Source organism: Mesocricetus auratus, unplaced genomic scaffold (assembly GCF_017639785.1).
Source record: "Mesocricetus auratus isolate SY011 unplaced genomic scaffold, BCM_Maur_2.0 Super-Scaffold_100006, whole genome shotgun sequence".
In the NCBI taxonomy this organism is placed as follows: domain Eukaryota; kingdom Metazoa; phylum Chordata; class Mammalia; order Rodentia; family Cricetidae; genus Mesocricetus; species Mesocricetus auratus.
The window spans coordinates 9,047,027-9,073,191 of NW_024429190.1; the positions used below are offsets into that span (position 1 = coordinate 9,047,027).

Sequence of the window (26,165 nt, forward strand, 5' to 3'; positions counted from 1 at the left end):
AGCCAGTAAGGGACAAGCAAGGCCAACAGCTTCATAATTAATACAGCGTCTTGTGTGATTATTTGGGGACTACAAAGTGGCAGAGCCCAGGCAACTGGCGGGAGATAAACCAAAGCGGCTAGCAAGAAAAAGGCTTCTCTTAACAAAAGGGAGGTGTTAGGAAGTGTGTGGCCCTATTGTAGGAAGTGAGTCACTGGAGGTGGGCTTCGGGGTTTGGAAAGTTCAAGCCAGACCCAGTGACTTTCTCTTCCTGCTGCCTGTAGATCCAGATGCAGAACTCTCAGCTGCTTCTCCAGCTCTGTGTCTGCCTGCACGCTGCCAGGCTTCTTCCATGTTGACAGTGGACTACACCTCTGAAGCTGTAGGTAAGCCCCAGTTAAACGCTTTCCTCTATCAGAGTTGCCATGGTCCTGGTGTCTCTTCACAGTAATAGAGCACAGAACACGATACCTCCCCTCTGCTCTTCCTACTCCCACTTAACTCCTCCCGGACACAGTAATCCCCTCCACTCTCGTATCTAATGTGTCCTGTGACCACCCCCACGTCATTGTTCTTTAAGGTAGGTGAATCAATCAATAGCCTTTGAGGCCGTTGAGGATGGATCCCTCCCTCATGCTTGACTTTGGACCCTACTTCCCATATCCCTGGTGGCAGTAGCAAAGAAAACATCACAACTAACATGCTGGCTTTAATCCCAGCACTCAGGAGGTAGAGGAGGGTAGATCTAGGTAGGTGCAAGGCCGGCCTGGTCTATCTGATGAGTTAGACCCTGTCTCAAAAAAAATAAATTCCAAAGTTTTAACCGTGTGTTCCTATACAATTTAAAAATAATTTGGGCACTTCTAACATGTGATGGCATGGAGTAATACTGTTCTTATTTTAGTGGGAAAGAATTGAAGAATTAAAAAGGAACACTCAGAACAAAGCAAACCCAGAATCCAGCAGGGAAAATAAATCCTGTTGGTTGGCATGCAGAGTCTGAGGTTGATCTGGCCCCCAAAGGGCTTGGGTAGCCCTGCCCCTCTGGCTCTGGCCCCCAAAGGGCTTGGGTAGCCCTGCCCTCTGGCTCTGGCCCCCAAAGGGCTTGGGTAGCCCTGCCCTCTGGCTCTGGCCCCCAAAGGGCTTGGGTAGCCCTGCCCCCTCTGGCTCTAGCCCCCAAAGGGCTTGGGTAGCCCTGCCCCTCTGGCTCCTGCTCCTGCAACACTCAGCTTCTGTCTTGACATTAGGACAGCTCCACTGTACAGCTGCAGCTGTCGGTGATGGGCAAGCGAGGTGTCCTCTCCAGGGTCCTGGGGTCTCCACTGTAACCAAACTTCCACCTTCTCTGTTTCATGCAGTGTTCTCTCAGAGCTTCTCCACAGGAGCTCCACCCTTGCCACATGGTGCCAGGCCTCAGCTCCTCTCCATAGCCTCCACAGTCTTGATCTTCCGTGCCTTCCAAACTGGTACTTCGTGGATGATGCCCACATTGTGATGACGGATGTTGCCCAGCCCCTTGGGACTGACGCTGGGAAGACCCTTGCCTGATGTCCTAGAGAAGCACCGCAGTGATGCTGATCTCTCTAACAGCCACACACGCTTCCTCAGCCCCAGGCTGATCAGCAGGTTCTGAGCCAGGCTATCACATGAACCCCCCCACCCTGTTCGTGAGAAAGCCTTCATTTCTTCCTAAAACCCCATACACCAGGCCTCAGCTCCCTACATTTCTCACCAGTCTCATCTTCCAAGCTTCCACTAGGTTCACTAGTCTCTGCTTCCAGTCTTCCGTGGCTTTTCTAGGTCAGTTTTCTAAACACTACACAGTTTTCCACAAAAATAATTCAGAGGCCTAAAAGCCACATGGTCAGTTTTATTACAGAGGTGACCCCAGTTTCTTGGTACCCGTTTTTGTTGTTGGGATAAATAGCTTGACAAAACCCCACAACTGTAGGGAAAAAACGGTCTATTTTTGCTCACAATTCCAGGTCATAGTCTGTTGCTGTGGCAAAGTCAAAACAGGAACTAAAAATAGTCCCACCACACCCGACTCAAGTTCAAGAGACTCTGCTCAGGGAATGCAGCTGCCCAAAGTGGGCTGAGCCTTCCGCATCATTTAATTTAATCAGGAAAGACCCCCACAGGCACACCCACAGGTCAGCCCAATGTAGAAAAGCTCTCGTGAGACTCTTGCCAGGTGATTTTAAGTTGTGCCTAAGTTGACAATTAGAGGCAACCAAAACAGATATCCATATTACAGTCTTAAGGCAGAATCTCTTTTTCCAGAGACCACAATATTTGCTTATAAGGTTTTCAACTGATTAGATGGGGCCTGTCCACAAAATACAGAAAGTGATCTCATTTACTTACAGTGTATTAATTGAAAGTACCAATTAGAACAATATTTAATGGAAACAAACAACTAGACACTATAGCCTAGCCAAGTTTACACATAAAGGTTGATACCAATAGACATCTTAGCCCATATCTAAGCTCCAAACAAAAGTAATAAGAAAGTTGCCAGGCAGTGGTGGCGTGTGCCTTTAATCCAACACTCAGAAGGCAGAGGCAGCCTGGTCCACAGAGTGAGTTCCTGGACAGTCAGGGTTACACAGAGAAATGCTGTCTCAAAAAAAAAAAAAAAACAATAAAGGGAGGGAGGGAGGGAATCACACTTTATTCTTGAAGAGCTTGGGTCTTTTGTAGTCCTTAATTAGGCTCTAATAAGTTGTCACTGTTGTTAATCACAGGACATGGGAGCACTGAGAGACACCCTAAAGGATCTTCTTATTCCAACACAGTATTCTTCACATCCACTGTAGAGTAATCATCCAGTTCCCTCTGGGTAATCTGGATCAGTCACCTCCACCAACTCAGGAGCATCTCTTATAATTAATTCAGAGGCATGAAGAGCCCAAAGCAAGTGGGTAGCAGACTTAACTTCAGGTTCAGTGGGTCATTCTGTACCTCCTGGGGGAAGCATCTTCCCTTCAAAACCAAGGTTCCCCAGGCCAAAAGAGCATGATGTTTTGGGGCCTACAGGCAAGAATTTGTTAGTGAATTACTAGGTAAAATAATGGGTGATACTAATTATATAGTCACCCCTTAATTTCTAGACCCACAAATCCTGGCTGTGAGAGGAAAAACAACTTGTATCGGATATGGAGCTTCTCCAACACTGCAAGGTACACCTAACTGTCGCTGTAACTATATCTTTTTTTTTTTTTGATGGGTATAGTGAACTTTATCGATGGTATTCAAGAGAGTAGGACTCTCTAAGCCCCTTCTTATTTTATTTTGGAGGTCTGGGATGGAAACTGTGAGGGAGGTGATCAGTGTGGGGCTGTTGGACAGGGACTGCTTAGCAGCCAGGCCTCTCTCTTGCTCGAATCCTTGTTGGGAGTGGAAGGTCCAGGGTGGGCTTCTTACTCCTTGGAGGCCATGTAGGCCGTGAGGTCCACCATCCTGTTGCTGTAGCCAAATTCATTGTCATACCAGGAAGTGAGCTTTATGAAGTTGTCATTGAGAGCAATGCCAGCCCCAGCATCAAAGATGGAAGAGTGAGAGTCACTGTTGGAGTCGCAGGAGACAACCTGGTCCTCAGTGTAGCCCAGGATGCCCTTCAGTGGGCCCTTGGATTCCTGCTTCACCACCTTTTTGATGTCTTCATACTTGGCAGCTTTCTCTAGGCGACATGTCAGATCCATAACAGACATATTGGTGGTAGGAACACGGAAGACCACGCTAGTGAGCTTCCTGTCCAGCTCTGGGATGACCTTGTGTAGGAGGAAGCCTGTATGCTGCCAATTAACCATGTGATTTACTAGAGGCGCACACAGATGAGGTAAGAGCGGTTTACCACACCGCTAACCACACCCACTTTAGGCATGACTAAAGACGTATATGGACGGATGTAAAGACGTATACGTAGGTAGGCGGTGAACTACATCACTAGCCAGGCCCACTTTTGGGCATGGCTAGGGGGCGTTACAGGGGAAGGCATAAAAGACAGCACACAGGAAGTCTTGGTCTCTTTTCCCGGAGTTTGGCTTCCGGTTCGGCAGCGGAAAACTACTTGGCTCATCTGGGTTACTTGTTTGGTATCTTGTGAGTAATTTCTACAATAAACACTTAGTTTTACTTTCAGTTAAGTGTGTCGCTTATCGTTACAGCGTCATTTGGAGCCACATTTGGTGTCGGAAGTTTTGGAATCTGGATCCAGGTGCCCAGAAAAGCGGCTGCTCCTCGGCCCGACCAGGCACACGTGGACTCTCCTTTCACTAAGTTCCTCACCACTTCGCTCGGCAAGGCACGATTGTTAGGTGGTGCTGGTTCCTGGCGGCAGGAATCGTGCCTTGCCAAGCGAAGTGGTAAGGAACTTAGCGAAAGGAGAGTCCACGACCTTGCCCACAGCCTTGGCAGCACCCAGTGGATGCAGGGATGATGTTCTGGGCAGCCCCACAGCCATCACGCCACAGCTTCCCAGAGGGGCCACCCACAGTCTTCTGGGTGGCAATGATGGCATGGACTGTGGTCATGAGTCCTTCCACAATGCCAAAGTTGTCATGGATGCCCTTGGCCAGGGGGACTAAGCAGTTGGTGGTGCAGGACGCATTGCTGACAATCTTGAGGGAGTTGTCATACTTGTCATGGTTCACACCCATCACAAACACACAAACATGGCATCAGCAGAAAGGGTGGAGATAATGACCCTCTTGGCTCCACCCTTCAAATGGGCCCCAGCCTTCTCCATGGCGGTGAAGACACCAGTAGGCTCCACAACATACTCGGTGCCAGCATCACCCCATTTGATGTTGGCGGGATCTCACTTCTGAAAGATGATGATGGCCTTCCCATTCTCAGCCTTGACTGTGCCTTTGAACTTGCCATGAGTAGAATTATACTGGAACATGTAGACCATGTAGTTGAGGTCAATGAAGGGGTCATTGATGGCAACAATCTCCACTTTGCCAGAAGGTGTCCCATACTACAAAATCTGTTCACTCTGATCTTCACCATTGTGTCTCAGGAACAAGGCTGGCACTGCATGAAGAGACACGGCTGTGTCTAGAACAGGGAGGAGCAGAGAGCTGTAACTACATCTTTAAAAGACCAACTACATTCTACCGAGCCAACTATTTCAGGATCACAGGGAACACAGTGAAATCAGTGGGTTTCATGAACATGAACCCACTGTTTCTCTTACTTGCTCTGAGGTGAACTTGCCGATTAGATCATTGCTGTACAGAGCACCATTGCCACACGTACAGCTTTCTGCAAGCCCACAGATGGTGGTTCTGGCAGAAGCATCGCATGCAGGAAAGGCAAGCTCATGCCCAGAGTGTTTATGTCAGTAAGAACAAAATGCTTCCTTTCCCATGGTGGAAGTAGCCGGATATAATCACCCTGCCAACAGGTAGAAGGCTGGTCATCCCAGGGATGGTGCCATTTGTGGGACTTCGAGCTGGTTTCTGCTGCTCGCACCTTGGGCTCTTGTCAGGTCAGACATGGGGAGTTAGCAGAAGTCGCTGCCATGCCAAGCTCACTCATAACCTTCCTCTCTGCAATGGTAGTGACTTCATTGGTGATAATAGGTAGCTGTGGAGGGGCTGATGGGTATCACAGAAAGGGTCATCCTACTCAATTATTCCAAGTCTTCTCTGCTGAGGCCACACTTTGGGGAGAGCCCATATGGTTCACACACGTCTTCAGGGTTCTTTCCTGGTCAAAGAAGTATACCATACTCCTGGTCACTAGACCTCCATATCATGGAACTTCACATCAGGTTCTTTCCAAAGTCTACTCCTTCAGTCACACCACTGGCCATGGCTCTTCGACTCATACAGGATTGCATCACCTTGAAACTCAGGATTTCAACAATACAGATGTCACTTTTATAAGGGATGTGGATTTCTCATGTGTGGCCTGGATAGGGTGACTCCTTTAACACCAAGAGGAATCACGGCCTTTTGGCTAAGATCAAGTGTAAAACCAAGAGAAGGATTTCCTTACCACTAAATGAAATCAAAAAAGCTAAGAAATTTACACAAACAGATTTCAAGTTTTCCTTTCCCCACAAGGGACTGCCTGTTCCTAGTAGTATGAAGAGGATGTATGTTCTCAGGTCCCATTTCCATCCTCAGAATATTGCTGCCCTGGCCCACTTGTGCTCGATGGGGTCAAAGGGCAGAGCAGAAGAAAGTCAGTGTTGGTCAGAACATTTGAAAGGAGACCCATTCTTTCAAGAGGACAATCCCCAACGCTTCCACTGCTGTGGGAGCCCCAAAGCTAATGTCCCCTTCCTCCAGATGGGAGCACTACACCCAGAAGGATGATTCCCTCAGATCAAGTGACAGTGAGAGGACTCAAGATCAGAAGCCACCCTTCACTCCTGACATGCATCTTGCATTTTGAGTCGGTCACTTTTCTTATTGTGGTACCAGATAACTGATTTTAAAAAACCATCCTAAGGGAAGAAAGGCTTGGCCTCCCATTCAGCACAATGAAGTCTGTTATAGTGGGAAAGACTTGATGACAAGGACGCCTTGGTCCATGGCACCAGCCGGGAGGCAGAGAAAGGGGAAGCCAGTGCTCATCTTACTTTCTCATTTCTCCCTTCTACATTCAGTCTGGGCCCCACACCCATGGAATGTATAGCAACTCCAGGATGTAGCTTCTCCATGAATTCTCTCCAGAAATTCCCTCACAGACACATCTAGACACAGATCTCTTAGGTGATTCTCAATGCAGTCAAGCTGACTGAAGACTACCCACCATGCATTTCTCACAACAAAGACCAAAGGCACATGACTGCTAAGAGCTGAGGAGCTGAGACAGTGCGTTAAGATTCCACTCTCCCTACTTGGTTTCCTAGGTGCATCAGTTACGTCCACATCTGCTAAGTCATCTTCATCTCTAGTGCAGTAGAAGGGAGCGTAAGGGATTGTAACCAGGTAGAATCTTCAAAGTTAAAGTCTCAGTGACCTAATTCATTTGCCTAGGCCCCACCCCTCAAAGTTTTCCTTACCTCTCCAAACATTACTGCCAGCTGCTGGTTGGTCCAGGATTCAACATGAGCTTATGAGGGACATTGACATTCAGCCCATAACAATAGCTGTATGTAAATTTAGACACAGTATTTTAAGAGACAAGACAAAATGAGGTCATTAGGGTAGGCCCTAATCCAACCTGACTGGTATCCCTCATAAGAGGTAGAGACCAGGATGTGGACACTCACACAGGAACAGTCACTGGAGGACATGGGTAATAATGCTATCTATAAGCCTAGGAAAGGGCCCCTGCCCATGTCTTGACCTAGGAGCCTCCAGCTTCCACAACTGAGAAAATGTTTCTGTGGGTTAAGCTCTCAGTCTGTGGCTATTTATTATGGTCTTACCAGCAAGTTAGCACATATTAAACTCACCAGGGATTCTAGGTAGGCATCCCCCACCTTCAAAGAGCAAGACAGTTCAGGCTCAGGTATGGGCTCTTCTGGCAGAAATCCAGGCCTTAACAACATGGTGGTGGCCCCTTGATTATTTCAGGCAGTTTGTATTCTCTGGGTCTAATTCTATTTGCTTATGGGGAACAGTTGGAGGAGTTAGCACAGCTTTCAAAGGTCAATTTGGAACACATATAGCTGATTTATGTAATTAGCCATGTGCAATTACATGGAACTCCATCAAGTGGCTTTTTCATGAACCAGATTGGCACCACCTGATTCTTATAAACATAAATAGATCAAGTTGTTAAGTAACACGTAATTAAAAGGAGCACATGATATTCTCTCTGGGCAACTCAGACTACCCACGTTTAATCTGGTTTCTGTACTGCTCAGCCAAATCAGAGAGAGGTGGGGTGAGGCTTTTAACAGGATATGCTAGATCACTCTGTGGAGCTCAAGGGCCCTCTGAGCAGGCTTGTGATCCCAGCTGTCTTCATCCATCCAGCCTCTGCCACAAAAACACCAGGGATTGGATAACATATTTAGTGGAAATTTTGGAGGTTAGGATGCCCAAGACAAGTTGATTCAGGATCTGGTGAAGGCTGAGTCCCCACTGCGAGTCCTTGCGTCCTCACAGGGATAAACAAAAGAAGGGAAGGGGACTCACATGGGCCCTTGGCCACACAAACATTCAGGCGTAGCACTAGCCAAAAATGAACAGAAATCTGTGACACTCTGTCTCATGGTACTGTCCCCACATTTGCTCTTCTTCATAGAAATCTAGTGTTCTTAAAAGAAACTATTCTTTTAATCTTTGTGTGTGTGTGTGTGTGTGTGTGTGTGTGTGTGTGTGTGTGTGTGTGTGTACATAACATGAGTGCCAACAGGCAGAAGCATTGGACACCCGCTTAAACTGGAGTTACAGGTGACTGTGAGCTACCATCATGGGTGCTAGGAATCAAACTCCAGTTCTTGGCAAGAATAGTTGCCCTGTAGAGAGAAGCCTTTTCCTTGCCAGCAGCTTTGGTTTTCCCCCGCCAGTCGCCTGGGCTCTACCACATTGCAGTCCCCAAATAACACACAAGACACTGTATTAATTATGAAGCTGTTGGCCTTGCTTGTTTCTTACTGGCTAGCTCTGACTTAAGTATTTACCCCATAACTGTTAATCTAAGCATTTCTCTTACCGGAGAAAAGTTCCGGACATTGCCCTTAATCACTGAGCTGCCTCTCTAGTCCCCAAATCCAGCATTCCCAAAGTAAACATTTTTTTAAATGTAGTTAACTTTATGACCAAGACAGGCAACTTTCTCTGCGTATAAACTTTATGCAACCTGCTTACCAAAATAGACCCAGGTATTTAAGTTGTCAAGGGCCTTCATGGAAAGTCAAGTTCCAAGGAAAACACAAATGAGCAGTGTGAGGTGAAAAGTAAATTTCACTAGAAAACAAGGGAATGTAAGGCAAAGAGATGCCTCTTGCTACACTTCTAGAAATAATGTACAAATTGATATTGCATTTGGTGTATTGCCTTAAAACACTTTTCTGTGTTCCTGTAGAAACACGAGCACTAATTCACAGCCGCAAGAAGGGAAAATGGGGGAGGGGACCCAAAGCTTAGAGATGAGTCAAATGGAGAGAAGTAAGTTTGAATGGTTAGAAGTTACTGAAGCAACCACCTTTCATGAGACAGGGTGTCAATGAAGGGACCATACAAGACAACTGGATAGCCTCCACTTACTCTTAAAGTAAATATTTTGTATGTATTTAAGGTATACAACACAAAATTATAAGGTTATCTAGAATAATAGATGTTGTTATGTAATATATATGGATTTAGTATATTCAAATTCTCAGTCTCTCCTTTCCCCTGTGGGAGGAGAGTAGCTACCATCTACTCAGCAAGAGTTGTGGTCTCCCCCGCCATCTCTTCCCTCCCTATCCCCCCCATCTCTTCCCTCCCTATCCCCCCCCCCCCCCGCCATCTCTTCCCTTCCTATCTCCCCTCCTCTTGAACCTGGCTATCTCTACCAGCCATGGTTGGAATCTTACAGCTCTGACCTCCAAGCTGACTCAGGCCCATGAATCTGGTGACAGCTTGGTCCCCCAGGTGGCACTGTTGTGGCTGAACCCCTGCCCATAATCCCTAAGAGTCTGGCACAGACCCTTAAAACAGTTCAGAGGGAGACTAACCACAGCCAAAACTGTTTAAGCCAGGAGCCCTGGAAGCCAGGAATCCAGTAGCTTCTATGACATATATTACCTTATTGAACATAGAGAGCCATGCACACAATGTTATGCTTATGTCTTAATCTGTTTCTTTTTTCCCTTTGTTTAGACGAAAAGTTAAATCACAGGGTAGAGATGGCACGTCTTTAATTTCAGCACTTGAGTGTGGCACCCGAGCCACAAGCAAGTCCATGGTATCAGGAAATGAAAGACAAGACGTCCAACCGTTTGTGCTAAGAGAATGCATGTGCTGCATTTATTGCCAGAGGATGGTTGTGTGTATGTCTTTATTGCAAGTGCTAAGATCTCTCTCTCTCTCTCTCTCTCTCTCTCTCTCTCTCTCTCTCTCTCTCTCTCTCTCTCTGTGTGTGTGTGTGTGTGTGTGTGTGTGTGTGTGTGTGTGTGTGTGTGTGTGTGTGTAGAGGGAACAGGCTTATATACAGGCTTACAGCACAGTGGAAAAACCCCAGGTGTAAGAGCTCGTGTTTTCCTCATGCTACTTATTGATTTCAGGCAGGCAAGGCTGGGCTGTAAGCCAGGATTAGAGAGCAGGGTGCACCTGTGGCTATCAGCTGACGAGCAATGCATGGAAATTCATGGGGGCTGGGACCCAACACTTGGGAGCCAGAGGCAGACAGATCTCTGTGAATTCAATGCCAGCCTGGCCTTTGGCCTTACAAAGCAAGTTCCAGGACATCAAGGGCTGTTACACAGAGAAATCCTGTCTTGGAAAAAAAGATGATATGCATATGTTAAATCAGGTACCAAAGGCGGGATATTGGTTATTTTCCCACTGTTGTGATAAACACCATGACCGTGGCACTCATACAAAAGCATTTAATTGGGCATTTGGTATCAGAGGCTTAGAGTCCATAATGGCAGAGCAAAGGCATGGCAGTCTAACAGTTGAGAGCTCACATCTTTTAATCTAAAAGCAGGAGTCTGACAGGTACCCTGGTGATGGGATGGCATGAATCGTTTCAATCCCAATGACATACTTCCTCAAACAAGTCACACCTCCTAATCCTTCCAAACACCCACCAAATCTTTGCATTCCTGTGCCTGAGGCTTACAGGGGCCATTCTCATCCAAACCACCCTAGGAAGAAAGGCAGGAAGCTGTGGCCCTGACTCTTGTGAGCAGAGCCCAGAGGTTCAGGAACAGTCCTAAGGCAACCTAACCAGGCTGTTCCCATCAGTTCCGAGGGAGAGCAAGGACAGTGGGGCGGTGGGCTGTGTTTTGAGTCTCAGTCCCATCTACTGTGTCAATGTCATTAATATCAGTTGCTATTGTTTTGTCTTGATAAAGTAATAAGAGAAAGAACAGGTTATTTTTAGACATGTGGATATTATAAAAATTATGATACACTCAGCAGTCTCTGAAGAATGCCATCTTCCTTTCCTCCCCGCCATTCTTTACCAAAATTAAACACTCAAGCACATTCAACGGTCCCAGCTGATGGGTCCCTCCACGCCTGTGTGGAGACACCATCTGGGATTCCTTCTTGGAAAGCAATTTGACGACACATACAGAAAGCTTTAACACGATTATAGATTTCAACCAGTAATCCTCTTTCAGGAAATCCATCAGAGGAAATGTTAAAAGCACAGGAAAATGTTTTCACAAGTGGACATCCTTTGTATGAAACACAGGGACAAAAGTCAGAGTAATTTTAAATGCCCAGTGATGAGAGATTGACTGAGATCCTCAGAGGCACATGGCACACACATGGACTGTGTTAGAGACAGTTTCATGTGTGGTGATTCTTACACTGTTACATGAAATCTTTTTATGATTGTGTGTGTGTGTGTGTGTGTGTGTGTGTGTGCGTGTGTGTGCGTGTGTGACCTTAAAGTCCCGATGAGGGCATCAGATCTTCCAGAGATGGAGTTAGAGATGTTTGTAAATTGGCAGATAAGGGCTCTGGGAACCGCACTCAGGTGCTGTGTAAGAACAGCAAGCCCTGATAACTGCCAAGCTGTCTCTTCAGCCCCATTACATTAATTAAATAAAAAATAAAACCACTGGAAACACACACAGTGGCAACTGTGCTTGCATCTGGGTAGGGATGCTGCTGAGAATTGCATTGCACTCCCCAGATCCTTTCCCTTTCTTTTCTATGTTTATAATTTGAAAACTGTCTACACTTCATTTAATTTACATACTTATATATAATATGTATGTATTATACATTGTTATATATAATATTTATTACTCTCCTCCATATTCCATGAGCCATAGTTGCAGGAGCTGTGGTGTAGATGTGTACAGGTTGTACTCCCCATGACCACTGATCTCTGCATTGTGTTCATTTTGATTTTCTGTGGTGGTCTTCATTTGCTGTCAAGAGAGGGTTCATTGATAAGGGGTGGAAGCATCATTTGTTGTGGGCATAGGATGAGATTAAGAATGTAGTTAGGAATTATGCAACTCTAGTAAAGTAGTGATAGATTCCTTTCTTTTTTGTGTCTTCTTTAATTTTTAAATTTAAATTAGAAACAAAGTTGCTTTACATGTCCATCCCAGGTCCCTCTCCATCTCCTCCCCCGGCCCACACCAACTCCCCCATGCCTCCTCCCCCAATCCCAACTCCTTTCCCCAGGGAGGGTGAGGCCCTCCATGGGGGGTATCCATAGTCTGTCATTTCATTCAGGGCAGGGAATAGGCCCTCCCCCAAGAGTCCAGGATGAGAAAGCATCAATCATTGTGGGATGGGCACTCAAAGTCCATTTTATGCCAGGGATAAATACTGATCTACTACCCAAGGCCCCATAGATTGCCTAGGCCTCCGCACTGACACCCACATTCAGGGGATCTTGATCAGTCCCATGCTGGATTCCCAGCCATCACTCTGGGGTTCAAGAGCTACCCCTTGTCAGGTCAGCTATTTCTGGGGATTAAACCAGCCCAGTCTTGACCTCTATGCTCATCACTCCTCCCTCTCTGTCACTGGGTTCCTTGAGTTCAACTCAGTGTTTAGCTGTGGGTGTCTGCCTCTGCTTCCATCAGCCACTGGTTGAAGGTTCTGTTTTCCCATACTCCCTGGCACTGGGATTGTAGGCTGGTACTCCCCTGATCCACATCCAAAATCCATATATGAGTGAGTACATACCATGTTTGTCTTTTTGTGACTGGATTACCTCACTCAGGATGGTTTCTTCTAGTGCCATCCATTTGCTTGCAAATTTCAAGATTTCATTGTTTTCTTCTGCTGAATAGTACTCCATTGTGTAAATGTACCACATTTCCTCTATCCACTCTTCAGTTGAGGGGCATCTGGGTTGCTTCCAGGATCTGGCTATTACAATTAATGCTACTGTGAACATAGTGGAACAGATGTCCTTGTTGTATGAATGTGCATCTTTTGGATATGACTAAGAGTGGAATTGCTGGGTCTTGTGGTAGGCTGATTCCCATTTTCCTGAGGAATCTCCATACTGATTTCCAAAGTGGCTGTATGAGTTGGCACTCCCACCAGCAGTGTAGGAGTGTTCTCCTTTCTCCACATCCTCTCCAGCACAAATTGTCATTGGTGTTTTTTATTTTAGCCCTTCTGACAAGAGTAAAATGGTATCTCAGAGTTGTTTTGATTTGCATTTCCCTGATGGCTAGGGATATTGAGCACTTTCTCAAGTGCCTCTCAGCCATTTTAGACACCTCTATTGAGAATTCTCTATTTAGTTCTGTACCCCACCTTTTAATTGGATCCTTTGGTGTTTTGGAAATTTGCTTCTTGAGTTCTTTGTAAATTTTTGAGATCATCCCTCTGTCAGATGGGGGGTTAGTGAATATCTTTTCCCAATCTGTGGGTTGGCTTTTTGTCTTGCTGACTGTGTCCTTTGCCTTACAGAAGCTTCTCAGTTTCAGGAGGTCCCATTTATTAATTGTCGATCTCAGTGTTTGTGCTACTGGTGTTATGTTCAGGAAGCAGTCTCCTGTACCAATTTGTTCAAGGGTACCTCCCACTTTCTCTTCTAACAGGTTCAGTGTGACTGGATTTATGCTGAGGTCTTTGATCCATTTGGATTTAAGTTTTGTGCATGGAGATAGACATGGATCTATCTGCAGTCTTCTAAATGCCAGCATCCAGTTATGCCAGCACCATTTGTTGAAGATGCTTGCTTTTTTCCATTGTATAAGTTTAGCTTCTTTGTCGAAAATCAGCTGTTCGTAGGTTTGTGGATTAATCTCAGAGTGTTCAATTCGATTCCATTGGTCTACCTGTCTATTTTTGTGCCAATACCAAGCTGTTTTCAGGACTACAGCTCTATAATAGAGCTTGAAGTCAGGGATGGTGATGCCTCCAGATGTTGCTTTGTTGAGTAAAGTTGATTTGGCTATCCTGGGTCTTTTGTTTTGCCATATAAAGTTGAGAATTGTTCTTTCAAGGTCTGTGAAGAATTGTGCTGGGATTTTGATAGGGATTGCATTGAGTCTGTAGATTGCTTTTGGCAGGATTGTCATTTTTACTTCATTGATTCTACCTACCCAAGAGCATGGGAGATCTTTCCATTTTCTAGTGTCTTCTTTAATTTTTTTAAAGACTCAAAGTTCTTGTGATACAGGTCTTTCACTTGTTTGGTTAGCGTTACCCCAAAGCATTTTATGTTGTTTGTGGCTATGGTAAAGGGTAATGTTTCTCTGATTTCTTTCTCAGCCTTTTTATCATCTATATATAAGAGGGCTACTGATTTTCTTGAGTTGATCTTGTATCCTGCAACTTTGCTGAAGGTGAGCCACCATGTGGGAACTGGGAATTGAACTCAGGACGTCTGGAAGCACAACCAGTGCTCTTAACCCCTGAGCTATCTCTCCAGCCCCCGTTGAAGGTGTTTATCAGCTGTAGGAGTTCCTGTGTAGAGTTTTTCAGGTCGCTTATGTAAACTATCCTATTATCTGCAAATAGTGAAAGTTTGACTTCTTCCTTTCCAATTTGTATCCTCTTGCTCTCATTTTGTTGTCATATTGCTCTAGCTAGAACTTCAAGTATAATATTGAAGAGTATGGAGAGAGTGGACAGCCTTGTCTTGTTCCTGAGTTTAGAGGAATCATGTTGAGTTTCTGTCCATTTAGTTGAATTTTGGCTGTTGGCTTGCTGTATATAGCTTTTATTATGTTGAGGTATGTTCCTGTTATCCCAGATCTCTCCAAGACCTTTATCTTGAAGGGGTGTTGGATTTTGACAAAGGCTTTCCATTCCAAAACAAACAAGAATGAGCAATCAATGGTCATTAATATCTCTCAATATTATTGGTCTTAACTTGCCCATAAAAAGACACAACCCATCCTTCTGCTGCATACAAGAAACGCACCTCAGCCTCAGAGACAGACATTACCTCAGAGTTGAAGGTTAGAAAAAGATTTTCCAATCAAATGGACCCAAGAAACAAGCATGGGTAGCAATCCTAATATCTAACAAATTAGACTTTAAATAAATCAATTAAAAGAGATGAAGGAGGTCATTTCCTACTCATCACAGGAGAAATCAACCAAGATGAAGTCTCAATTCAGAACATATATGGCCCAAATACAAAGGCATCCATTTTCGTAAAAGAAACATTACTAAAAGTCAAATCACATATAAAGCCCCACACACTTATAGTGGAAGACTTCAACACCCCAATCTCACCACTAGACAGGACTACCAGACAGAAACTTAACAAAGAAGCAAAGGAACTAATAGAAGCTATGATCCAATTAGAATTAACAGACATCTATAGAACATTCCATCCAAATAAAAAAGAATATACCTTCTTCTCAGCACCACATGAAACCTTCTCAAAAATCTACCACATACTTGGCAATAAATATATCAAACCTCAACAGGTACAAAAAATTAGAATAACTCCATGCATCTTATCAGATCACCATGCATTAAAATTAGAATTCGAGAACACAAATGGCAGAAACCCTACAAACTCATGGAAATTGAATAATTTCCCTGGGTCAAAGAAGAATTAAAAAAAGAAATTAAAGACTTCCTAGAATTCAATGAGAATGAAGACACAATATATCCAAACTTATGGGACACTTTGAAAGTAGTGCTATGAGGGAAGTTCATAGCACTAAGTGCCCACATGAAGAAACTGGAGAATAGTCACACTAGAGAATTAACAGCACAGCTGAAACCTCTAGAACACAAAGAAGCAAACTCACCCAGGAGGAGTAAACACCAGGAAATAATCAAACTGAGGGCTGAAATCAATAAAGTAGAAACTAGGAAAACAATGCAAAGAATCAATGTAACAAAGAGTTGGTTCTTTGAGAAAATCAACAAGACAGACAAACCTTTATCCAAACTTCTGACAGCAGAGTGTGAACATGCAAATTAACAAAATCAGAAATGAAAAGGGGCATATAACAACGGACACTAAGGAAATCCAGAGAATCATCAGGTCGTACTTTGAAAACCTGTATTCTACAAAATTCAAAAATTTAAAGGAAATGGATAATTTTCTGGATAGCTGTCACTTGCCAAAATTAAATCAAGAACAGATAGGCAACTTAAATAGACCTATAACCCCTATGGAAATAGAAGCAGTCATCAAAAGTCTCACAACTTAAAAAAAAAAGCCCAGGTCCAGATGGCCTCAGTGCAGAATTCTACCAGAAATTAAAAGAACAGCTTATACAAATTCTTCTCAAAGTATTCCGTGCAATAGAAGCAGAAGGGTTTTTGCAAAACTCTTTTTATGAGGCTTCAATAACCTTGATACCCAAGCCACACAAAGACACAACTAAGAAAGATAACTTCAGACCGATATCCCTCATGAACATTGGTGCAAAAACTCTCAATAAAATACTGGCAAATCAGATCCAAGGACACATCAAAACAATCATTCACCATGATCACCAGGATGCAGGGATGGTTCAACATACGAAAATCCATCAATGTAACACACCATATAAACAAGCTGAGAAACAAAACTCACATGATCATCTCACTAGATAGATTCTTTTCTAAGACTATGGCCTTCCTAGTTCCTAGGTGTTGTCTACTTCCTAGGACCAGGCATGGTTTCCCTCCTGTTGGTGAACCCTAAGTCCATTTAGACAGCTGCTGTTACTACCAACTACAATTTTGGGATATTTCGTCATGCTGGATACTATTTTAATTCATAGGTGTTGCATCCCTCACTTTGAAGGTTATACCAGAAGCCAGACAGCAGGAAGACGGTTTTCAGGCTAGATATAGTTTAACTAATCCAAGTCCTGTGTCCTAAGCGTGTTATGTGGCATCTTCAGCAATAGGGGCTTACCTTCACCCTCTGAGAGGCCACCCAGGGCAACAGCCATAGTCAATATTAATATTGGGAGACACTGGCACTACCCTGAGCAACCATTCTAAAGGAGATTTCCTGTGCCTGGTGCTAAGGTTAGTGTTAGTCTATGGTTCTTGTGTGCAGCACTGTCAGCCCTAGTGGCAGTGTGTGTGTGTGTGTGTGTGTGTGTGTGTGTGTGTGTGTGTGTGTGTGTATTATATATATATGTGTGTGTGCACATATAAAGTGTATTATTACATTTGCTTTCAGGTAAATATAAAATGATAAGAGGTTTTATCACACTACATTGTGTTATTTGCCCCTCCTCCTCCTCCTCTCCCCAGCTTGTCAGCTCTCCCTATTTTCCCATTTCCCAGAGTGGGTGAAAAGATCGCAAGAGCAGAAGTCTGCTCTGAAAGAGTCTGCCATAGAAATGACTGCACGAACAAGATCTGAACCGCTGTTCAGACAGCAATAGACTTGCTTATACAGAAGTGTGGAACTCTCACAGGGATACCCCGGACAAGGAACTACAGACAACTGATGACTGCTGGGGGGGGGGGAGTTAGCTTCTCCCTAACTGGTTAGTCAGTCTGAATCCATATACAAACAACAAAAGCAGACTCAGCATCTTGTATTTATGTATTTGTATATACATATATATGCGTGTGACACTAAAAACCAGAGTGAGATGGAGTCATGGGAGGAGTTGAAGGGGGAAGACTTGGGAGGGAGGAAAGGGAAGGAGGATGCCACTATATTTTAAGTGCAAATGTATTTCAAAAATTTTTAATGGGAAATGAAGGAAACAAAATGACCTAAAGCAAAAGTTTGAAGCAATGATAACTCATATTTTCATAGTTTTTCCAGATTGTAAAATGCACGATGCTTGTAGAAACACACCGCTGGGTATTTTAGGGTAGGAAGGCAACACTTTCCAAAAGAAAGGAGACAGGTGATTAAGAACATGTCTCTTCTTCCATACTTATGTGAAATAGTCAAAAAGATGGTGGCCAGCCTTGTGCAAATTTCAAATTTAGTGAATTCATTAGTTTGTCCAACACTTATTTTTGAGTAACTGCTGTATACTGTGAATTGGTTCGTGTACTACATCTGCAAACTGAAATATTTCCAGTAGTCTACGTATTAATGCTAGTAAGCAATCAAACGTAAAATCATTACAGTCTGGAGAGCACTTGGTGCTACCACCTAAATCCAGAAAGATAAGGTGGAGCCCTATAGTCAGACCCATGTGCCAGGATGCCCATGTCTATTGCAGCCATCAAATCAGAAGAACTGTCAACACTTTCAAAAGCAACAAATATGCACTCAAATAAGTTCTAATTCAAATCTTTGAACCAAAGAATAAACCAGTATGAAATGGTAGGGACCAGAGAGTGGGCTAGAGGCTAGTGGAGATGCAGACTTCTTTGTAAGGTCAGTCTTTGACCCAAGATCTGAAGGTTGAGGGGGAAAAGCATCATGGGATTTGCAGAAAGAAGATGCCAGGTAGCTAGGGAAGAGTTAGTGAAAGTGACCTTGGGCAGAACAGAACTTGAGAAGCAAAAAGAAACATGGCTGTGCCTAGGTTGAAATTAGTTCAGAGAACGTGTGTTAGCCAAGGTCACAGATCCACAGAGTTTTGAATACTGATTTGATTGTGTGAGCAGATCCTATCCTAATTACTGAGGCATCTTCTGCAAATTATTCACTTTGCCAGCACATACCTGGAAGAAATTTAGCCAGCTGCAAAGTAAGTGTTTAATCAACATTTACGGAATGAATAAACAGTTGTTATGACAATGTGTGAAAATTATTATTGAATAATATGGAAGACTCACCCAAATCCTTTTGTTGTCGATATGTCATGCTGGCATTGCTGCATAATGAAAAATAGATTGAATTTTATTTATGTATTTTTTATTTTATTTTATCTCAGGGTTGGTTTTTGGAGACAAGGTTCCTCTGTAGCTTTGGAGCCTGTACTGGAACTCACTCTGTAGACCAGGCTGGCCTTGAACTCACAGAGATTCATCTACCTCTGTCTTCCAAGTGCTGGATTAAAGGCATGCACCCCACTTCCCAGCATAAATTGCATTTTAAAAGAAAACAAATAAAAAAACTGTATAGTCCATCTTATGGTTTAGCAAAACTTGTCTGTGTCAGGCATGGTGATACAGATGGGATTACAGACCCATATCAGGTCTGAGAAAGGAGAGTTATGAGTTCCAGGCCAGTCTAGGCTACATAGGGAAGCCTGCTTATGAACACAGTAAAACAGAGCCAGCCAGGGTGCGGGAGAATTTGCTTCATGACCTGAAGACCCAAGTTTATCTCTGGAACCCACATAAGGGAAGAGAGAAGCAACTCCACAAAATTGTCCTCCGCCCTCCATCTGCATTCACGGTACACACACACACACACACACACACACACACACCATAGACATATACAATAATGATAAAACCTTAAAATTTAAGACTTAAAAAACCACACAACTACCCCTTTTCTTCAGATGTATTGACAGAAGTGGGACAAGGGATCTGTAGCTGCTCATGTCTGCAATCTGAACTACATAGTGAGCTTGAGGACAGCCTAGACTACATGTTAGAACCTAACTCAAACCCTAACACTAACCTGCCGGCCAAACACTAACCCAACCCTACCCCTAACACTAACACTAACCATAACCCTGCATGCCTAATACTAACCCTAATCCTAACCCTAACCCTAACCAACCCTGTCTGTCAAAAACTAACCCAAACCCTGTAGTGTGTAGTTTTCCAGCTAGCTGCCTGGGTCCCGAGCTGTCTCAGCCCCCAAATAACACACAAAGACTATATTAATTATAATGCTATTGGCTGTTTGCTTAGTATTTTACTGACTGGTTCTGACTTAATTATTAACCCATCACTGTTAATCTGAATATTTCCACGTTGTCTTCTCTTACCAGTGAAAAGGGTCTGGATCTCTTAATTCTCCTGCGTCCTACATCGTGACTGACTGTGCCTCTGTGTCCCAGAATCCTCCTCAACTCCTAGTCCCACCTGTAGTATTGCTTCCCTATTGGCCAACAGTGCTTTACTTAATCAACCAATAAGACAACATATACACAGAAGGACTTCCCCCATCTTCTCCTCTTTTCTGTCTAAATAAAAAGAAAGGATTTTACAAATGGACTTTGGGTGCCCATCCCACAATGAGGGATGCTCTCTCAGCCTGGACTCTTGGAGGAGGGCCTAGGCGCTGCCCTGAATGAAATGACAGACTCTGGATATCCCCCATGGAGGGCCTCACCCTCCCTGGGGAACAGAGTGGGCCTGGGGGTCTGGAGGGGTTGGTAGGAGAGTGTGGGAGGAGGGGAGGGAGAGGGAGAGGCAGCTGGGATTGACATGTGAAGCAACTTCGTTTCTAATTTAAATTTAAAAAGAAAACAAGGGAAAAAAGAAAGGTTTTAACTTTAACATAGTAAAATATATAACAAGGCAGTTATTACGCAAGAACTATAAATGCAATATTTAGCCTATTAACATTTAGCAAGATTTAAAGAAAATACCATCTATCCTATCTGTGTGAGTCTAAAGCCTTATGTGTAACTTGTCTTTTATCATAACTAAGGAAAACTATAACTATCTGTCTTCAACTCCATCAAAGAGCACAGAAGGATAATATACAAACTCTGGAGTTGACAGAGACATCTCGTTACCTGGACAGTCACCCGAAGTTCCTCTGTAACGATGGGGCATCCATCTTCAGCCCATAGGCCACAGTGTGTCTGGAAGACTTCTCAGCAAAGCAGGAAATTTTAAACTGTCCATCTGCATTGGCAGTCTGTCAGTCATTTTTCTGTGTCCTGCAGAATGTCTGGCAGACTCTGCCATGAAGCAGGAACCCTTTAGGACTGTCCCATCGAGTCTAGCTGTCATTTTCCTGTGGGTCCTGCATGTCCATTCTCTCAAACAGTAAAGGCAAGAGCAGTTTCTTGCGCAGGTGGCTGATCTTGCCATGTTGAAAGCAGACTCCATGACAAGTTTCTTTGATGCCCATCTTCCTCTCGGACGTAATTGGTGCTGCCAGGAACAGTTGTGTCTCACTGTCATGAAAACCCTATGCCATTTAAATGCCATATATTCTGTAGGTCTTCGAAAGGTTTGAAGACTACCTATCTTAAATACATGTCTGTATATCTGGAAAACCTAGCTTACCTAGCTATGGGTTCTGACTATTATAGGTAACTATCTGGAGTCTGTATTTAATTATGCATTACGTTTTGAAAGATCAGGGTAAACACAATACTTAAACAAGTGGAGAAATATATATATCGTAAAATTGACCTTAAATTTGTGTTAATACATGAAAATCCATACCAATAAACATGTGTATTAAAGGGGAAGAATTTGTCTTTCTTTCCTTTTTCTTTTTTTTTTTTTTTTTTTTTTTTTTTGGTTTTGGTTTTTTGAGACAGGGTTTCTCTGTGTTTTTTGGAGGCTGTCCTGGAACTCACTCTGTAGACCAGGCTGTCCTCGAACTCCCAGAGATCCACCTGCCTCTGCCTCCCAAATGCTGGGATTAAAGGCGTGTGCTACCAACGCCCAGCTAAGAATTTGTCTTTCAGTGTTCAGCCAGGGAGCTTATGCTGGAAATTTGCAGCACAATATAACATCTCACCACAGAGCACAGTCTGTCCTGTTGACATCTCTCTCAGAAACTACCCTTTCTGTTCTAGGGAAGCGAGGGATGGCATGTAAAACTGGAAGAATCCCAAATATTGTCTGAGCTGTGGAAACAGGCACACATGAGGGACATACTGCATTTGGTTCCACGCCATACATTGGTAGAGCTGCCACCAGGATGTTGAATTAGCTGACATGCCAGGCTAGCTGTTGCTGTAACAAAGACACATTCCTGGTGAGAGCTGAGCAACCTGGATCCTACTGCTTATCTTTCAGTGGGCATGGTGCACATTCATGTCCATGGAGCCTATGGCTTCCTTCCACTCTAAGGGCAGAGCTGGGCCAATGGGGACACAGTCCATGTAGCCATAAGGATTCCTGCTCATGGGAATAAAAAAGAGATCAATAGCAGAGATTTATCCAGACCAGATATTGGAGGTCAAAGTCAGGAAAGAGGTGACCTGGATCCTCAATACTTCAAACCAAGTGATGGGATGAGGAGTCAGGAGCCAGATGCCAAAATAAATATGAACACACACACACACACACACACACACACACACACACACGCTCAGCTCTATGTAGGTAGGTGTGCAAAAGTAGGAGTGATGGAATTGGGGAGGTGGGACAGGTGACCTGGATGCTGGGAGTGGGTTTAGATGGGGTGGTTATTGCACATAGATTATAATTGGCTGCATGGAAGGAAAATGGCCTGAACAGGATCAGATCTGAGGGGAAACTGGCAAAGTGGTCTCCTGGCATCACTTGTCTTGGCTAAGGGTACCTTGGTAACCTCAGAGGAACAGCTTGGAACTTGGCATTAAGGACCAGCAAAGAAGCAGGTCCCTTCTTGACTGTCTGCCAGAGAGCTGGTCTAGCCAAGGTTCAGGAGCATATAACCTGTGTGGCCACATGCCAGAAGACCTGTGTGGCCACATGCCAGAAGACCTGTGTGGCCACATGCCAGAAGACCTGTGTGGTACTGAGCACCCAGGACTGTTGCTAGTTTTTTTCTAAAACCAAATCTAGCCAGCATCCTGTTTGTTAAGTTTATGTGTGAATTAAATAAAAATGTACTTACTCTGTGATCCATAACTATAATGTTTGGTGTGGCACACAGACTGTTTTCAATCTTGCTCCTGTTGTCCTCATACTGAAACCAGGCCTGACCCTTCAGAATAAGTTCTGTTAAGAAAGAGCCTTACAAATGGGTGAAGGGGCATGACAGGCCTTCAGGTTAGGGGAATGATGGGATGAGAGAGAAAGAGAGAGAGAGAGAGAGAGAGAGAGAGAGAGAGAGAGAGAGAGAGAGAGAGAGAGAGAGAGAACCCACATTCTCTTCAAAACCCTCACAGAAAAGCTGCATTAGGGGAGATAGCAGCCTCGTATAACATGACAGGTGCTAGACACAAGCAAAGAATAATCTCAGTGTCACACAAAGGAACACACAAACCAACCGTAACTCAGAGAGCAACTGATTTTGTAAAAGTGTCCTCCAAAGCCCAAACCAAGACAGCAAGCACACCAAGTCCAAGACGGCTCCCACATTTTGTCTCTGGCATTTATATGACTGCATCTGTTCCACTGGTGTGACATCAACTTCATAATCTGATGTGATTGGCCTATCAATGCAAAGTGGAAGGTTCAAGAAATGTGTATCCTTGCCTGTCTAACAATCTTTGATGAAAAAAAAGCCTAGTTACTTTTGAAGGAAAAAATACTTCTCACACAGGGAGCCTGAAGGAAAGTTTTCAAATGCTCTAAGCAAAGGAGATTTCTACTTCTTTAATTTTCTAGCCTGTACGTCTCCTGGCTTAGAGGCAGGCCCTGTAGGACCATAAACTAAACCCACAGCAGCAAGGGGGCGGGGCTGCAAGGTCACAGCATGGATAGATGCCTTCTTGCATTGTCCCTGAGAGCTGCAGGGGACTTGGCCTGATTTCTGGGAAAGAGAGGCTGTACACTGTGATCTAATAGATGTATTACAGCCCCGGTGCTGGGACCAGGACAGGACCCAAGACCCTACATCCTGCTTGCCAGACTCTATCCTCACCCCTGCTTCTGGTTGCTTCTCCCATTACTGTGCATGTGGGACAAAGTTGATCAATTTAATCCCAAAACAGCTTTATGTGGATTTCTGACCTTGCACACACTTTTAGAAACTCTTAACCTCTCTAAATTCCAGCCTCCATATAATAAAGGTCTGAATCACACACACACACATACACACACACACAGAGAGAGAGAGAGAGAGAGAGTGTTTAGAAATTAAGGTATGCGGTACTTTGAATGAGAATGGCTCCCATAGGCTCATATGTTTGATGCTTGGTCCCCAGTCGGTGGAGCTATTTGGGAAGGATTAGGAGGTGTGGCCTTATTGCAGGAGGTGTGCTCTGGGGATGGGCTTTGAGGTTTCAAAAGCCTATACTATTCCCACTTAGCTCCATCTGCTAGCCTCCTGCTTAGATGTAAGCAAGTTTTCAGCTACTGCTCCAGCACGAACCCCGCCTGCCTGCCTGCCACCATGGCAGTCATGGGCTCCAAAGCTCTGGAACCACAAGCCCTGAGTAAATGCTTTCTTTTACAAGTCACCTTGGTCAAGGTGTTTTGTCATGGCAATAGAAAAGTAACTAAAACAAGCCACCAGACACAAGTCACCAGCTCACTGTCCAGCCTAGGATGGGCCTTCTCTAGTGCAGGCCACAGTGAGAACTGAGCAGAGGCATGTAGCTGCTCACCCTTCACATTGCTGAGTCCATTCTCTGTCCCTGGCTATGAGGGTTTCCTAACTGTGGGTCTCATGGGGATTACAATGACAAGCCACCTGAACCATTACAGATTCCCACTGCCAGGATCCCCCCATCTCCTTATTTTCAAACTGGAGTAAATATTGGTGAGACAGGCTGTCCCAAGCAGGAACATCAGCGGGTGGGATGCTCACACCATGAGCATCTCTACACAAATCCCCTGAACGGACTCTCGCATCTTTTGTGGCCCCTGAAGCTATCTATCTACAGGTAGCTCTGCTTCATCCTACCAACTACTAATACAGAGGGGCAGTCCTCTTCTCTCTCCCAGGCTGGGGCCAGGGAGTCTCTTCCTCCTCCCACAGCCCCAGCCACTACACTAAGCAGAGTTGAAGTGCTCCCAGTCTTTTAGGAGGGCACTGCCGACCTGGCCTCCCCTGCTGAAGACAGAATGGTGAACCATATGCTCTGATTTCCAAAGTATGACCGCGTAGAAAACTCAATTCTCCTCCACATCACCATCAAGACCCCCCCCCCTCCGGTGTGTTTTCAACTCTCTTCATATCTACTCAAGTCCATACACCCTGGAACACCACACCCCAACACACACCTCCCAATAGGGAGCATCCTCCTTCCTGTGCAAGTAGAGGCAGCCTCTCCCACTCAGGTGGTCTGTCTGTGAGGTGGTGTACCCTCGCCATAGCTATGACTGCAAAAGAAGGGTCCACTAGATTAAGATGAGCATGAGAAGTCTAGAGCTGAGTCTATGGGAGGCCAGGGTGAGAAGCCCCACCATCACCACCCTAGGAGTTCAGTGGCTTGACGCCTGAACATCTCCCAGGGTATTATGAAAGTCACATTCCTGTTGAAGCCTTACTTGAAGCCAAATAAGAGTTTATATCTTCACTATCCAGCAACTCTACTCAACTTCTCCCACAGCAATGAAGAGAGTAATTAATGAGTTCAAGTCTTCAGTTCTGAATTTTGTGTTATTACTGTTTTCCTGAGTTTCCTGCAAGGAACGCAGTGAAATACTGTCGTAAGCCCCCAACCGGGCCCGGATACTGATGGGCTGTCTAATTCTGCTGCATCCCATGAGGTTTATCATGTATATTCTAACACAAGAATGAGGTCATTTTCCTCCCATCTTGTTGATGAGATTTTTATTATTCAGGATTACAACACAGACATTGGGATGTTTATCTTGAATGAGATGCAAAACACTTCTTCCTGAACTCATTTAGAATGTTTCATAATGCGTCTTAAATTCTAATTTGAAAAGTAATTTCTATGCCAACAACTACACTGCAGAGACTCCCAAAATTGGCTATGGGCATAAAAAGAAAGCCCAGATATATCTTTGTAAGCTAGAAAAATGGGAATGACAAACTTGGCCTTATTTTTTGTCAGGAAGCAATACTTGTAATTTTTTAAAACTATAAGTCATCATCCTTATGTGGTGAGCCTGGAAATAATCAGGAAAACAATGAAAGATGCTCTGTCTAGTGCCATAAACTACAGGTAATATTCTTAGTGGATAGGCAGTTTCCTTCATGTCTTTCTTCTAGGGTAAACATGTATAATAAGACATGCGATATTGCCACACAGGAACATGTCAGGGGTCAAAAACATCCCACCAGAGCTGAAATTTTAGATAGCTTTAAACATCTTATTGTGCCAGACACACACCTTTATCCTAACATTTGGGAGGCAGAGGTAGGTCAAAGTCTGTGAGTTCAAGGCCAGTCTGATTTACAGAGTGAGTTTCAGGTACAAAGAGGTGTCACCTTGTGGTTTTATCTTGCATTTGTCAGATATTTAATGAAGCAATGTG

The 26,165-nt window shown here is 44.3% G+C and overlaps 1 pseudogene; it reads right to left on the bottom strand.

The window, feature by feature from the left end:
- Window positions 1-3,401: 3,401 nt before the first annotated feature.
- Window positions 3,402-4,945, bottom strand: LOC121140660 (annotated as a pseudogene).
- Between the last annotated feature and the right edge of the window lie 21,220 nt (window positions 4,946-26,165).